Source organism: Oryctolagus cuniculus, chromosome X, assembly GCF_964237555.1.
Source record: "Oryctolagus cuniculus chromosome X, mOryCun1.1, whole genome shotgun sequence".
In the NCBI taxonomy this organism is placed as follows: Eukaryota; Metazoa; Chordata; class Mammalia; order Lagomorpha; family Leporidae; genus Oryctolagus; species Oryctolagus cuniculus.
The window spans coordinates 104,731,735-104,748,135 of record NC_091453.1 but is presented as its reverse complement, the minus strand read 5'-3'; the positions used below and the strand labels follow the sequence as shown (position 1 = coordinate 104,748,135).

General features: G+C 36.6%; 1 pseudogene; it reads left to right on the top strand.

The window, feature by feature from the left end:
• The first annotated feature begins 290 nt into the window (after window positions 1–290).
• Window positions 291–16,007, top strand: LOC100358039 (mitochondrial inner membrane protease subunit 1 pseudogene; annotated as a pseudogene).
• Window positions 16,008–16,401: the final 394 nt, after the last annotated feature.

Here is a 16,401-nt window from a genome sequence, read left to right as displayed (position 1 = left end):
TGCCATTGAGGAGAAGAGCTTAGCTAAGTGGAATGACTTCCCTTCTGAATAAAAGAGAGAGAGAGAGAGAGAGAGAGAGAGAGAAGATTTACCATGCCAAACCTAGGTGTGTCACCTTTGGCACACCCTTAACCCTGAAGAACTGAACAGAGTTCTCTGGCCACACCCACCACAAGCCTCTAGAGATTCACCAAAAGAGATGGTCTACTTAATCTAGAGTCACAGTATAACAAGAAAATCCACCACAGCGAGGAAATAAAAAGAAGAAGAAACCAAGGAGTATCTCCACAATGCCAAACAACAAACGCAGAAACCGAGGAAACAAGAACAGGGAAGACATCATGATGCTCCCAAATGATCATGACACTCGAATACAAGGTTATGAAGATGATGAGATAGAAGAAATGTAAGATACAGATTTCAAAAAATTTATGATAAGAACATTAAGAAGTTATCAAAAACAAATTCTTGAACTACAGAAATCCATACTGGAGAGGATAGAAAATCTCTCATGTGAAAATGAAATTTTATGGAGGAATCAAAATGAAATGAGGAATTTAGTAGAACATGAAATTGAGACATTGAAGAGAAATCAAAATGAAATGAAGAATTCAATGGAATAAATGACAAATGCATTTGAGAGCCTTAAAAACAGTTAGTGAAGAAGGAGAATATCAGACTTAGAAGACAGAGAACAGGAAAGTATACAGTCAAACCAAAGAAGAGGAAATTAGAAATCTAAAAAAATATTGTCGGGAATCTACAGGATACTATTTAAAAAAACAACATTTGGGTTCTAGGAGTTCCTGAAGGCATGGAGAGAGAGAAAGAATTAGAATGCCTTTTAGTGAGTTAGTAGCAGAAAATTTCCTGGGTTTGGAGAAGGACAGAGGCATCCAAGTACAGGAAGCACATAGAACCCCTAGTAACCATGACCAAAAGAGATCCTCACCACGACACATTGTAATCAAACTCACCACAGTGAAACATAAAGAAAAGATTCTAAAATGTGCAAGAGAGAAACGTCAGATTACTCTCAGAGGATCTCCAATTAGACTCACAGCAGACTTCTCATCAGAAACCCTACAGGCTAGGAGGGAATGGCGAGATATAGCCCAGGTACTAAGAGAGAAAAACTGCCATCCCAGAATATTATTTTCTGCAAAGCTCTCATTTGTGAATGAAGGTGAAATAAAGACCTTTCATAGCAAACAGGAAAAGAAAGAATTTGTCACCACTCATCTAGTCCTGCAAAAGATGTTTAAAGATGTGATACACAGAAACACAGAAACACAGTCATCAATATGAAAGAAGGTAAAGGAAGGAAACCTCCCAGTAATAGATCACAGGGACTTCAAAGCATATATTAGAAATATCTTTGGGAAAATGGCAGGGCAAATTAATACTTTATCAATAGTCACGTTGAACATTAATGGCCTCAACTCTCCAGTTAAAAAACTCTCCAGACCGGCTGAATGGATTAAAGAACAAAACCGATCTATTTGCTGATTACAAGAAACACATCTTTGCAACAAAGATGCATGCAGACTGAAAGTGAAAGGTTGGAAAAAGATGTTCCATTCAAACAGAAACCAAAAAAGAGCGGGCATAGCCACCTTAATATCAGACAAAATAGACTTTAACACAAAGAGGGACACAATATAATGACTAAGGGATCAATTCAACAGAAAGATTTAACTATTTTAAATGTATATGCACCTAATTACAGGGCACTGGTTTATTTAAAGGTATGCTAAGGGACTTAAAGGGAGACTTAGACTCCAGTACAATAGTATTGGAGGACTTCAATACTCCACTATCAACAATAGAGAGATCAACCGGACAGAAGATCAACAAAGAAACAGCAGATTTAATCGACACTATAGCCCAAATGGATCTAACAGATATTTAAATAATTTTCAATCCTACATCTAAAGAATTTACTTTCTTCTCAGCAATAAATGTAACCTACTCTAGGACTGACCACATACTAGGCCATATAGCCAGTCTCAACAAATTCAAATTAATTGAAATCATACCATTCAGCTTCTCAGACCACAGCGGAATGAAGCTGGAAATTAGCAACTCAGGAATCCCTAAGGCATACATAAACACATGGAGACTGAACAACATGCTCCTGAATGAACACTGGGTCATAGAAGAAATCAAAAGAGAAATCAAAAACTTTCTGGAAGTAAATGAGGATAACAACACAACATATCAAAACTTATGGGATACAGCAAAAGCAGTGTTGAGAGGAAAGTTTATAGAAATAGGTGCTTACATCAAGAAATGGGAAAGGCACCAAATAAATGAGCTTTCAATGCATCTCAAAGATCTAGAAAAACTGCAGCAAACCATTACCCAAAACCAGTAGGAGAAGAGAAATAATTAAAATCAGAGAAGAAATTAACAGAATTGAATTAAAAAAAAACTTTACAAAATATCAGCCATACAAAGAGCTGTTTTTTTTTTTTTTTAAATAAACACAATCGACCCACCATGGCCCAACTAAATGAAAAGAGAAAAGACTCAAATCAATAAAATCAGAGATGAAAAAGGGAATGTAACAATAGATACCACATAAATAAAAGGAGTCATCAGAAATTACTACAAAGACTTGTATGCAAGCAAACAGGGAAATATATGAGAAATGGATAGATTTCAGGACACATGCAAAACTTAAATTGAGCCATGAAGAAACAGAAAACCTAAACAGACCCATAACTGAAACAGAAATTGTATTAGTAATAAAGTTCCTCCCTAGAAAGAAAAGCCCAGGACCAGATGGGTTCACTGCTGACTTCCACCAGACATTTAAAGAACAACTAACTCCAATTCTTCTCAAACTATTCAGAACAATCGAAGAAGAGGGAATCCTCCCAAACTATTTCTGTGAAGCCAGCATCACATTAATCCCTAAGCCTGAAAAAGATGCAACATTGAAACAGAATTACAGACCAATATCCCTGATGAACATAGACGCAAAAATCCTCAATAAAATTTTGGCAAATAGGATGCAGCAACACATCGGAAAGATCATCTACCCAGACCAATTGGGTTTTATCCCTGGTATGAAGGGATGGTTCAATGTGCACAAATCAATCAGTATGATACACCACATTAGCAAACTGCAGAAGAAAAACCATATGATTATCTCAATAGATACAGAGAAAGCATTCGTTAAAATTCAACACCCTTTCATGATGAAAACTCTAAACAAACTGGGTATGGAAGGAACATTCCTCAACACAATCCAAACAATCTATGAAAAACCCATGGCCAGCATCCTGTTGAATGGGGAAAAGTTGGAAGCATTTCCACTGAGATCTGGTACCAGACAGGGATGCCCATTCTCACCACTGCTATTCAATATAGTTCTGGAAGTTTTAGCCAGAGTTATTAGGCAAGAAAAAAAATTAAAGGATACAAATGGGGAAGGAAGAATTCAAACTCTCCCTCTTTGCAGATGATGTGATTCTTTATTTTGGGGATCCAAAGAATACGACTAAGAGACTATTGGAACTCATGGAAGAGTTTGGCAAAGTGGCAGGATATAAAATCAATGCACACAAAAATCAACAGCCTAGGTATACACAGGCAACGCCACAGCTGAGAAAGAACTGCTAAGACCAATCCTACTCAAAATAGCTACAAAAACAATCAAATACCTTGGAATAAACTTAACTAAGGACGTCAAAGATCTCTGCAATGAGAACTACAAAATCTTAACGAAAGAAACAGAAGAGGATACCAAAAAATGGAAAAATCTTCCATGCTCATGGATTGCAAGAATGAATATCATCAAAATGTCCATTCTCCCTAAAGCTACTTATAGATTCAATGCGATACCAATCAAAATACCAAAGACAGTCTTCTCAGATCTGGAAAAAAATGATGCTGAAATTCATATGGAGACACAGGAGACCTCAAATAGCTAAAGCAATCTTGTAAAAGAAAAACAAAGCCAGAGGAATCACATTATCAGATTTCAGGACATACTACAGGGCAGCTGTAATCAAGACAACAAGGTACTGGTGGAGATACAGATGGATAGACCAATGGAACAGAATAGAAACACCAGAAATCAACCCAAACATCTACAGCCAACTTATATTTGATCAAGGATCTAAAACCAATTCCTGGAGCAAGGACAGTCTATTTAATAAATGGTGCTGTGAAAACTGGATTTCCACGTGTAGAAGCATGAAGCAAGACCCCTATCTTTCAGCTTACACAAAACTCCACTCAACATGGATTAAAGATCTAAATCTACGACCTGACACCATCAAATTATTAGAAAGCATTGGAGAAACTCTGCAAGATATAGTCACCGTCAAAGACTTCTTGGAAAGACCCAGGAAGCACCGGCAGTCAAAGCCAAAATTAATAATTTGGATTACATCAAATTGAGAAGTTTCTGTACTGCAAAAGAAACAGTCAGGAAAGTGAAGAGGCAACCGAGAGAATGGGAAAAATATTTGCAAACTATGCAACAGATAAAGGATTAATAACCAGAATCTACAGAAAGATCAAGAAACTCCATAAGAACAAAACAAACAACCCACTTAAGAGATGGGCCAAGGACCTCAATAGAAATTTTTCAAAAGAGAAATCCAAATGGCCAACAGACACATGAAAAAATGTTCAGGATCACTAGCAATCAGGGAAATGTGAATCAAAACCACAATGAAGTTTCTGCTTTTTTCTTTTTTTGACAGGCAGAGTGGACATAGAAAGGTCTTCTTTTTCTGCTGGTTCACGCCCCAATGGCCCCTGTGGCTGGCACTCTGTGGCCAGTGCACCACGCTGATCCGAATCCAGGAGCCAGGTGCTTCTCCTGGTCTCCCATGAGGGTGCAGGGCCTAAAGACTTGACCAATCCTCCACTGCACTCCCGGGACAAAGCAGAGAGCTGGACAGGAAGAGGAGCAACCAGGACATAATCCGATGCCCCAACTGGGACTAAAACCCAGGGTGCCAGTGCAGCAGGCAGAGCATTAGCCTATTGAGCCACCACACTGGCCCACAATGATGTTTCACATCACCCCAGTTAGAATGGCTCACATACATAAGTCTACTAACAATAGATGCTGGAGAGGATGTGAGGAAAAGGACACTAACCCCCTGCTGGTGGGAATGCAAACTGGTAAAGCCACTATGGAAGTCAGTTTGGAGATTCCTCAGAAACCTGAATATAACCCTACCATACAACCTGGCCATCCCACTCCTTGGAATTTACCCAAAGGAAATATAATTGGCAAACAAAAAAGCTGTCTGCACATTAATGTTTATTGCAGCTCAATTCACAATAGCTAAGACCTGGAATCAACGCAAATGCCATTAACAGTATACTAGATACAGAAATTATGGAATATGTACTCTATAGATACTACACAGCAGTAAAAACAAACAAACAAACAACAAAACCAATGAAATCCAGCCATTTGCAACAAAATCGAGGAATCTGGAAAATGTCATGCTGAGTGAATTAAGCCAGTCCCAAAGGGACAAATATCATATGTTCTCCCTGATCGGTGACAACTAGCCAAGCACCTAAAAGGAAACCTTTTGAAGTGAAATGGATACTATCAGAAACAATGACTTGATCAGCCCGTGTCCTGACTGTCAAGGAATAACTTACTACTTTATTTCCTTTAGTATTTTTTGTTCTACTTAATACTATTGGTTGAACTCTTTAATTAACACACACTTATTCTTAAGTGTTTAAATTTAACTGAAAAGTGATCCCTGTTAAATATAAGAGTGGGAATAAAAGAGGGAGATGTACCATTTGGCACATGCTCAATAGGACTTATTTATTTATTTTTCTTTTTTTTAACTTTCATTTAACAAATATAAATTTCCAAAGTACAGCTTTTGGATTACAGTGGCTTTCCCCCCCATAACTTCCCTCCCACCTGTAACCTTCCCATCTCCTGCTCCCTCTCCCATTCCATTCACATCAAGATTCATTTTCAATTCTCTTTATATACAGAAGATCAATTTAGTATATATTAAGTAAAGATTTCAACATTTTGCACCCACATAGAAACACAAAGTGAAAAATACTGTTTGAGTACTAGTTATAGCATTAATTCACATTGTGTAACACATTAAGGACAGAGATCCCTCATGGGGAATAAGTGCACAGTGACTCCTGTTGTTGACTTAACAATTGACATGCTTGTTTATGGCGTCAGTAATCACCCTAGGCTCTTGTCATGAGCTGCCAAGGCTATGGAAGCCTTTTGGGTTCACCAACTCTGATCTTATTTAGACAAGGTCATAGTCGAAGTGGAAGTTCTCTCCTCCCTTCAGAGAAAGGTGCCTCCTTATTTGATGGCCCATTCTACCCATTGGGATTTCACTTACAGAGATCTTTCATTTAGGTCTCTTTTTTTGCCAGAGTGTCTTGGCTTCCCATGCTTAAAATCCTCTCATGGGCTCTTCAGCCAGATCCGAATGCCTGAAGGGCTGAATCTGAGGCCAGAGTGCTGTTTAGGACATCTGCCATTCTGTGAGTCTGCTGTGTATCCCACGGCCCATGTTGGATTGTTCTCTGCTTTGTAATTCTATCAGTTAATATTAGCAGACACTAGTCTTGTTTATGTGATCCCTTTGACACTTAATCCTATCATGATGAATTGTGAACTGAAACTGATCACTTGGCTAGTGAGATGGCATTGGTACATGCCACCTTGATGGGATTGAATTGGAATCCCCTGGCATGTTTCTAACTCTACCATTTGGGGCAAGTCTGATTGAGCATGTGCCGAACTGTACATATCCTCCCTCTCTTATTCCCACTCTTCTATTTAATGGGGATCACTTTTCAGTTAAATTTAAACACCTAAGAATAATTGTGTGTTAATTACCGAGTTCAACAAATAGTATTAAGTATAACAAAAAAATACTAAAAGGGATAAAGTATTAAGTTGTTCTTCAACAGTCAGGATAAGGGCTGATCAAGTCAAAATTTATATTTATTAAATAAAAGTTATTAAAAAAACAAATATAGAAACCATTCATAAGGTTCCAAAGTAAAAGAAAACACGTTTTTTAATTAACTTTGTTTCTCATTTCTCCATAAAACAATTTTATGTAGTTAGCTAATCATCCTATCATTTAATTTTTAAATTGTATTTATTTTCTTTATTTTAAAGGCAGCGAGGTAAGCAAACAAACATTGACCAGCCACTGCTTCACTCCAATTCCTGCAACAAATGGCTGGACCAAAGCAAAGCTGTGACCTGGGAATTCAGTTCAGGACTCTCAGGCGGATTGCAGGGACCGAAGTACTTGAGCCATGACCCGCTGTCTCCAAGAGTGTGGATCAGCAGGACACAGGAATTGGTAGTGGAGCCAGAACTCAAGCCCAGTCACCTAAATACAGGATGCAGGCATTCCATTCTTTATCTCAGCTATTACATAAAATGTTCATCGCAATTATTTTATTTTTTACCTTTGCATTTTCACTGATTATATCATAAATATCATTCCATAGTAACATCTGGATATCTTCTTGGTATGCCTTTTTTCCCCTCTAAGAAAGCTTTTATTTAAGGAATACAATCTTCATGCATTTTGTAAGTACAACTTTAGGAATATAGTGATTCTTCCCACCATATCTGCCCTTCTACCCACACTCCCACCCTTCTTCCGCCTCCCATTCCCAGTCTCATTCTCGACTAAGATCCATTTTCAATTAGCTTTATATATAGAAGACCAACTCTATACTAAGTAAAGAGTTTAACAATTTGCACGGAAAAAAAAAAAACTATTCCTCAACATTCTAGACAAGGGTTATACAAAGTCATTGCATCTTGAACATCTTGAAGTTAATTTCATTTCTGTTTTTATAGAAACTTAATTAACTTTAAATGAGTACCCAAGAATGATACATCTTTTGTGAGCACTTAGACATAATTACAATACAACTCTATGAGGGCAGAAGTCCTGCATGGGGAGTTAGTGCACAGTGACTTCTGTTGTTGATTTAACAATTAACTCTTATGTATGACGTCAGTGATCACCCCAGGCTCTTGACATGAGCTGCACAGGCTATGGAAGCCTTTTGAATCCACAAACTCCATCAATATTCAGACAAGGCCATAAGCAAAGTGCAAGTTCTCTCCTCCCTTCAGAGAAAAGTCTTGGTATGCCTTTTATAGTTTCAGGTTATTTCATTTGATGAATTTATTATAATTCATTTTGTGAACTTTGTGTTATTTCTATGTTTTAGAAATTAGCAATATTGTTGCAATCAATTTGTCCATTCATATGTCATTTATTATAATCTTTTTTTGCTGGAGTAAATTTGGGCAGGATTTCTGAATTCCTTTCATCTTAAAGGCTAAATGCATTTGCATTTTGCTATTTATTGCCAAATTTTCCTTCATAGGACTTTGCACCAATTTGCATTAATAACAGCAATATATAAGAATACATATGAGAGGATTTCAAAAATTTCATGGAAAATGCACCAACTAGGAGTGAAAGCTAGGGAAGATACATTGAGATTTGAGGGGAGGGGGGTTATGAATTAGTTATCTAGGAAAATGGGATGTTGTAATTGCATGCAAGTGTTAAAGGGGCATTTGAGGTTTGTAGTCAAACTGGTTTGGAGACCAGTTTGTATAATTGTTTCTCCCCATTCACATTCAGTTGTATAAGTGCTGATGTGCAGTTGAGTTTGTTTTGATTAATTAAGTTGAGGGAAGAGCAGGGAAAGGGAACACAGGAATAGAAAGGAATAAAAAATTAGCCATGGAATTTACCTTTTTAAAGATTTATTTATTTATTAAAAAGTCAGAGTTACAGAGAGACAGAGGCAGAGAGAGAGAGAAAGAAATCATTAATACGCTGGTTCACTCTTCAAATGGCCACTATGCCTGGAGCTGGGCCGATCTGAAGCCAGGAGCCAGGAGATACTTCCAGGTCTCCCATGTGGGAGCAGGAGTTCAAGGACTTAGGCCATCTTCTCCTGCTTTCCCAGGCCATAGCAGAGAGGTGGATTGGAAGAGGAGCAGCTGGGACTTGGGCTGACGCCAATATGGGATGCCAGCACTGTACACAAAGTCTTTACCTGCTGGAACACAGCCCCTGCCACTGGATTTACCTTTTTAAAGTAGGGAAAAAGGATATCAATAAGATGAGGGGTAGATTAGATTAATGGATTTCAGGTAATGGTTGATTGCTAGTTTTGTTATATGAGAAGGTATGAGCTTATGATATTAGCATGAATTATAGTAATTAAACATTTTTTATCATTTATTTAGGATTGAATGTGTCTCAGACATTGACAGTTGCAGTAGCTATGTTATGTTTTTCTTAGTCATTTGAGGTAAGTATTATTATAATATGCAATTTGAAATGAGAAGCTCATAGTCTGTCATTAAATAAGAAGTCAAGTCCCATCTGGGGCCCTGTGCCACACAACACACAAAAATAAGTCAAGATGTGGGCAAAGGTTGTGGTGCAGCAGGCTAAGCCACCACTTTGGACACCTGCATCCCATACCTGAAAGCCTGGGAGCCAGTCCTGCTTCCTCTGCTTTTGATCCAGCTTCCTGATAATGTGCCTGGGAGGCAGCAGATAATGACCCCAGTAATCGTGTTTCTGGCACCCATGTGGGAGTTCCTGTCTCCTAGCTTCATCTGGCCCCAATTCTGCCTGTAGTGGGTATTTCAAAAGTGAACTAGTGAATGGAAGATATTCTCTCTCTCTCTCTCTCTCTCTCTTTCTCTCTCTCTCTCTCTCTCTCTTTCTCACCTTGCCCTTCAAATGAATATTTTTAAAAGAATGTCAAGATTGTCTCTTTTGATCATCTTAAAAATGTTGGTGTGCTTTGTTGGCTACTAGAGTATTAAACTGACAACTCCTATGAAATACAAATTTTATTGTTTTGTTTATCTTGCTTAATTTTCTCTGTAATTGAACATTTTTAATTGCCAATGAAGAGTTCATTGGTATTGCTGGGAAATCTCCTTCACAGCTGGATGGACATATATTTGAGCGCCTGAAACAGTTTCCAGTTCCCTCCATTCAATCAAATTGTTGCACTTGGGAGAAACACCCATTAGCAAAGAATATTCAGGAAATAAGGAAAACAATTCTGGTAAAAAAAATTTTCTAACTTTCGCTTTCAACTTTCACACTGAAATTTGATCAGGTATCTTACATGATAAATTGTTTCTTAACATCCATATTTTTACTGTCTTTTTCATATTATCCCTGTATGCTATATGTATACTGTTATCGCCTAGAATTTTCCTTATAACATCATGGTTATATCAAAAAGATTCTCCGTGGGAGAAGCTTGGTTAGTTGGCATGTATCTGTATGGCTTTACACATTTCTATGTTCAATAAGCATTGTAATAATATAAAAGTGCTTCAGAAAGATTATGGAAAGTGTAATTAAATGATAGGTCTATTTTGATGCAAAAATTTTGAAATCTATGCATTTTTACAGTATTAATTTTCCACAAAGTTTTTGAAAAACTCCGCATAAGGGAAATGTCTTATACACAAGGCTACTTTGCAATCTTACAGTTAACTGCAGACTCAAAGAGTGTAGAGATATTTGCAGAGGATCATTGAGATTGAGTTAAAATACTTTATGCCTTTTACCCCCTGCTGTGCTTCCCTGTCCCAAATTTTCCAGTAATTTTGGAATGAAAGAATTCAAAATTTCTCAAATAAAATTGAAACCTTACCACAAAGTAGACTTATACCCTCTTATATTTCATTATCTCCAGGTCAATATACTTGAGGTTTCAACAGGATGCTTCTGCAGCCCTCCAAATAAGAATGGACAATATGTGGGGATAATTTGGTTCGCACTCAGCAGGTGAATACTTTGCAGCTTACTCACTGCATAGTAAATGACTAAGAAAAATACACAATAATACATATTATAATATGGACATGGCTGTATTTAAGACTTTGCTACATAAAAAGATAGACAATTACAAAAATTTTAAAATATGAAGTAAAACATAAATACAGGGTAGATATAATAAGTACCATGGAAAGTTGGCATAAAATCAAAGAGCAAATCCATGAAAATTAGATAGAAAAGTACTGTGCAATGGTTAATTCCCATAGCTCTGTGTGGTGGCACTGGAAGTATGTATGTACATGTTCCCAGTTCAAAGTTGGAACCTTCTAAAATAGAAAACCTACAGGCTGGCATTGTGGCATAGTGGATTAAGCTACCACCTGCCAATGCTGGTATCTCATATTGTTGCCAGTTGATGTCCAGGGTGCTCCATTTCTGATCCAACTTCCTGCTAGTGTGCCTGGCAAAGCAGCAAAGGATGTCCCAGGAGATTGGGCACTGCACTCATATGGGTGACCCAAATGAAGCTCCTGACTCCTGGTTTCAGTTTGGCTCAGTACTTGTCATTGCAGTAATTTGGGGAGTGAACCAACAGATGGAAGATCTCTCTCTCTCTCTCTCTCTCTCTCTCTCTGTCTTTAAAATAAATAAATCTTAAAAAAAGTAAAATAAAAATAACATAACATAGGAAGCCTATAATTTCAACTTTATATATGTATATACATGTATTATATATATACATATGTATATATATATATATATATATAAACCATAGATAATAAGAACATCATTATCTGGTATTGTGGCGTAGTGGATTAAACTACCAGCTGCCAATGCTGGTGTCTCATATTGTTGCCAGTTGACGTCCAGGGTGCTCCATTTCTGATCCAACTTCCTGCTAATTTGCCTGCTTTTTGACTTTGGAACAATGTTAATTATATCTGATCACCTTTGACTAACATAAATGGCATATAATAAAAATCACATATTTAAAATGCACAAAGTAAATTTTGACATAAGATATACTGTCATGGAGCCAGCAATGTAGTCAACTAATAAACACATCTCTACTCCAAATTTCTTTATACAAGTTTGCAATTTCTTTATGCCATCCTTTGTTCCTCTCCCCAGATTAGCACTGGTTTTGTGCTCCCATATAAATTACTTTGCATTTTCTATAATTTATAACTGGAATCAATTCTAAGCACAAGTATTTTGAGACTCATCCATTTTGCAAGTATCAATATTTTCTTATTTTTACAGCTTTGTATTATTTCATTGTATGCATAAACCACATTTTACTTATCCATGCACTTATGGATGTGTGTTTGGATGATTTCTACATTTTCTGTTATAAGTAAAGATACCATGAACATTCATGTACAAAAAGTTGTAAGAATATACTTTCTTTTACTCAAGGTTAAATATCTGGAAATGAAGTGCCTCTATCAAATGGTAGATGAATGTTTAACTATTTTAAGAAAGCACAAAGCTGTGTTCCAATGTGTATATTTGTCCAATATATGGCTTACAGTTGCTCCACATCTTCAGAATCACTTAGTATAATCAGTCTTTTTAATTATTGTAATTCATTTGTAACCATATATCGATGTGCATTTCATTTCCTTTTCCCTGATAGCTTAGAACGGTTATCAGTTTATATGTTATATCTCCTTTGGTGAACTATTTCATATATTAAAATATTTAACTCATTTATTTATTGCAGATTCATTTTCTTAAAAATGTATCTTGGGTATAAGATTTTTTTCCAGAAATAATATTTGCAAATGCTTTATCCAAATCAGTGACTTCCCTTGATATTATGTAATGCCTCTTGGAAAACAAAATTTCAAGATGTTGTTTACATTTTCTTTTATAGATTGAATTATTGGTGCTATATCTAAGAAATCTTTGCCTCACCCAAGATTACAGAAATTTACTTCACATATTCTTTCTAGTACTTTCTAGGTTTTCTAGTTAAGTCTCTATCCATTTTATGATTATTTTCGACCTACGTGTATCTTCCATTTGCTCTTCCCAACTTGTAGACTTTATAATCAACTGGTAAGTAAGTAAAACACTTTACTGATACTTTGGGAGTCATTGTAGTGAATTATTCAACCTGAGAGAGTTCACATGAACTCCAAAAATTATAATCTACTGGACATAAATGTGGGGGGTCTGCATGCAATTTGCAGCTGGCATCTCAAATGAAGTAGTCTTGGGGACTCAGCTTTTAATGTGTGAGCTCTGAGTGTTGTTCAGATAATGTTAGATTTGAATTGAACTCTAGGACACTCTGCTGGTATCAGAGAATTGGAGAACTGTCTACACTGGGCAGGGTGGGGGGCTGTGGAAATTCTCAGGGTCTTTCCATTCTAATTAGAATAAACACTGCTCCTTCTCTATGTGTTTGCTAACAGTTGCCCTCTCTAATTCCCTCAGTTGGTTCTACCTCTGCCTTCAGGTAACTTCCTTACAATCATGCACCAATCAATATTCTGATAAATTCTCAAGGATGACTATCTTGATTTCTGATGTTCTGTCTCTATGAGATTTCTCTGAATATTGCTCTGTCCTGAGAATTCTAGTTACCTCAGTGTCATAAGTGTTGTAATGGATTTTTCTTTTGTTTCCTCTTGTCTTTTGTGCAAATGGGAGGGTAATTGAATTTAGTCTCTTACTTCATCTTTTTCTAAGTGCAAGTCCTGGTGTCTAAACTCTATTAATTTTAAATGAAGTAACATAACTAAATCCTCATGCAAATCTTTGGGAAAATAGACTATTTGTTTAAAGTGCTATTCAGACTTCTGTAGAAAATGGAACTTGCATCTTAATGATTTCTTTTAATTGAAGTGACTTGTACATTAATCCTGCAAAACAGCTATTTGTTTCTGTATCACAGAGACAATTTAAGCAATACTTAATAAATGTGAACTTAATATACCCTAGTGTACAACCTTCCTCATTTGCTCAATAGGAGACTAGCTAGAAAGAGATTCTTTTTTGAAATGAAAACTGAATTAGACGTGATGCCAAGTCAAAGCAGAGAAAACTGAAGAACACACTGTCCCCTGTGTGGAAGGCCTTTAGTCTCTGGAAATTTGCCCATATCCATGGCATTTTGTAGATTTCACAAGGAAAAACGTCATTTAATTTTCCCTCTCTCAGCAAATATAATACTTGATTTGACAACCAGCTTTCTGAAAGGTCCCTTGACTAAACTCAAAGCATCAAAGTGAGTTTATTCACTGAGAGTATTCTTTATTTTCTGCCCTGTATCACATTACACTTCTATATTATATTTCACTACTGAAATACCAATGGCAAGTACATTTATAATTTATGATATGAAAGCCCCAGACAGTATTATTTTCTGTTTCAATTAAATGATATGATTTCTTTGATATTAGCTTATTGTATAGTATAGGTAGTGACTTAAAATTATGCGATAAGTCATTATCTGCATAAGATGAAAATTCTGTTAAACAGAATAGTGTATTTACCAGAAGATTTTATTCCCCAGCTATAATGGATTACCAAGGAGAGTGGCTAAATTAAATTTTTCAGAAAGGAAAAATAGTGTAATTAATTTTCATCCCCTTAATTAATCAATTAATAATAATAGTAACAATAATGATGCTAACATAATACTAACCATTTATCTGGGTTTATTATACCTGACCACTCTTCTAAGGACTGTGCAAATATCAGCTCATTTATTCACCAGAATGTCCACAAGGTAGTTCTTACTATTATCCTTGATTATCCTTGAGGCATTAAGATGTTGCCTGCTTTAGCAGGGTCATTCAGTTCGTGATATTGATGAGATATGTGCCTAATAAACCTGGTTTCAACTGCCTTGAAAGAGATTGAAAAAAGGCAGCCTTTGAAGTTGCACATATTGCTTACTAGCTTTGTGACCTTACACAAGTTGAGCTTATTTTCTGTTTATTTTTTATTTCTAAAATAGTAGTAAGGATTAATTTATTGTTCTTTGTTTTAAATTTCAGAATATGTATGAAGTATTTAACTAATACCAGACTCCATATTCGGAAGAAGCAACCTATTTTTTTGAATTAGGCCTCAACCACAACAGTGTTTTCAATTCTCCTTTATCTTCATTTATTTTTGGTCAGGTGAGTTCAAGGGGAAATTTGAGTCCTTAACAACTTTCCTTAACAAAAATAAATTTTCTTAGCAAAAATAAGAAGAAAAACCATAAATGAGCATGTACAACTGACAGTTGCTTTATTTTCCTCATACTACTATGGCACCCAGACTATGTATCCATTAAGCAAATAGTTTATCTGTTTCAATTTGCAGCAGCTCACATATTTAACTTTTTTAGAGCTATTAATGAACTGTCAGGATGAAGTTTGCATTCAGACACCTGATATTCTGAAATACTTTCTAAAAATTAGGTCAAAGATATCGAAGAACAATTTATGAAAATACTTGCATGGTCTTAAAGGTCTTGAGTAGTAAGGAGGGCAGAGTTTTGCTGTGCCCAGGAATCCTGAAACCATGGATCAATTACGTATTCTTTGAGACATACTTTAGATTATTTTTCTGGAAGCCCTGCTACAACTCTAAACAAACTGCATTTATTTTAAATCAGGCCTCTGGCTGATGGTGGCAGAGTCTACATAGAACTATGTAGAACAGCTTTGAGGTGTTCTGGGAAAAACCTTTCGAATTATTGGCTATACAGTTCAGCATGGCTGTATAGCTCATTGTGCTTTCGAATACATTGGTGGTATTATGTTTTCTGCATCATCAATGGAATCTATAATTCAAAATTCAGATATTGCCTTTGCAGAAAATCTTAGTCAACGTTTCTATGCTATCCACAACAGTGACACTGTGATTCCAAAAAGTCTGAATGACCCAAGATCAAATATCTGTGAGTGAAGGGTTTTGAAGGAGACAAAATCCTCACCACTAGTTAATAGGATTTCCTTAAAAGCCATAGTTATCTACTAACGCGTCATGTTTGGTTAGAAGGTGATAATACAGAATTCTACAGATTCCAGGTACTGTGGAACTATTTCATATGGATTAATAAGAGGACGAGTATTCTTTAAGATTTAGCCTTTGAGTGATTTAGCCTTTGGCTTTCTACACAACAGCCCTAATAGCCACAGATTTTCTGATGATTAACAAGCTTTTATTCTTTGATTTTATATTGTATCCTTTTCAAATGAATTTGTTATTGCCATTGAAACCATGTACTTACTAATAAACTGTTTATTTTTATTTATTTATTTTGAGAGGCTGAGTGGACAGTGAGAGAGAGAGAGACAGAGAGAAAGGTCTTCCTTTACCATTGGTTCACCCTCCAATGGCCGCTGCGGCCGGCGCACTGCGCTGATCCGAAGCCAGGAGCCAGGTGCTTCCTCCTGGTCTCCCACGCAGGTGCAGGGTCCAAGGACTTGGGCCATCCTCCACTGCACTCCCGGGCCACAGCAGAGAGCTGGATTGGAAGAGGAGCAACCAGGACAGAATCCGGCACCCCGACCGGGACTAGAACCCAGGGTACCAGCGCCTCAGGCGG